Source organism: Palaemon carinicauda, chromosome 7, assembly GCF_036898095.1.
Source record: "Palaemon carinicauda isolate YSFRI2023 chromosome 7, ASM3689809v2, whole genome shotgun sequence".
NCBI lineage: Eukaryota > Metazoa > Arthropoda > Malacostraca > Decapoda > Palaemonidae > Palaemon > Palaemon carinicauda.
The window spans coordinates 16,867,171-16,868,497 of NC_090731.1; the positions used below are offsets into that span (position 1 = coordinate 16,867,171).

General features: G+C 41.4%; 1 protein-coding gene across 1 annotated transcript in view; it reads left to right on the forward strand.

Moving 5' to 3' along the window:
* Positions 1 to 1,190: 1,190 nt before the first annotated feature.
* LOC137643874 (uncharacterized) overlaps positions 1,191 to 1,327 on the forward strand; it is a 45,604-nt gene continuing 45,467 nt past the window's right edge. The window contains exon 1 of the mRNA XM_068376613.1: positions 1,191 to 1,327. This exon is cut by the window's right edge and continues 78 nt beyond it. The gene's annotated coding sequence lies outside the window, so the exon portion shown is untranslated.

Genomic DNA, 1,327 nt, shown 5'->3' on the forward strand with positions numbered 1-1,327 from the left:
ACTCAGAAGAGGTAACTAAAATGAAGTACAAACACTTGAGTTTCTGTTAGTTTGATAGCTTCCAGGAATGTATGGGGTCATTCAAATTATTATTATTTTCATTACTTGCTAAGCTGAAACCCTAGTTGGAAAAGCAGGTTGCTATAAGCCCAGGGGCTCCAACAGGGAAAAAAGCCCAGTGAGGAGAGAAAATAAGGAAAAATAGAATATTTTAAGAAGAGTAACAACATTAAAATAAATATTTCCTATATAAACTATGAAAACTTTAGCAAAACAAGAGGAAGAGAAATAAGATAGATTAGTGTGCCCGAGTGTACCCTTAAGCAAGAGAACTCTAATCCAAGACAGTGGAAGACCATGGTACAGAGGCTATGGCACTACCCAAGATAAGAGAACAATCTTAAGATGATGATTATGAGTTCGCTCTGCGCATTTGAAAGTGATGAAGAAAGTATTACGACTTCCATATGTCACCCTGTTTTAAAGACATTTTAATATTATTTATCGGACTTTATAGTCAACGCTGTGATTTATAAGATCGGTTAAGTCGATAGATTTTTTTTTCACATGGCACCTTCGATGCCACTTAACATTTCAGTAATTGGGCTGTTATGTTAATTGCTCCTCGGAATGAGTTGCAGCGTAATAAAACAACGCTCAGCCTCGCGATCTCTCCAAAGTGTGCCATACGACGCGATGAAACTAGATCGGGTTATTAGCGAACCAATAGGAACTCGTTACGGGAGTTGAATAACCGTTTGCCCGGCTGAGAACAAACTGCTCTGCTAAGGGAAGATGTTCTATTCACAGGTGTTTCTTCTCGTGGTGATGATAATGATAATGGGAGATTGCATGGATGATTGGGGAGGTTCGCTGTAAAACAACGCACAACTTTCTATAATTTTCCCCTCAGAGTTTTTAGAGGAAAATCGCCTTGCTAGGAAGATGCTAAACCTAGAAGGGAGGAATCCACTGGCACCAAAGGAAGGCCAACCCTGTTGTAAAAAAATTTAGCGAGTAAATGGCGTTCATTCAATAACCAGCATAAAAGCAAATGACTGCTTTCCTGTGGTTTGCATGAGGTGGGGGCGTGGGTAGGGGGGAATGATAACGACGGGGAAGGGGGATGGGTAGACGGAGTTGGGTGCGGTGTTTGTTGAAGAAATTGTGCCCGAGGTGAAGACAGTGCTGCTGTTGGGAGTGAGGATGCTGGAGTCGTTAGTGATTAAACAAGACTCTTTAGTATTGTCGCCTTGGTGGTGAACGAAGTCGTTGTTGTCGAGAAAAAAACTCTCGGATTCTACTTCGCGCTTGTGAAAAGCACTGC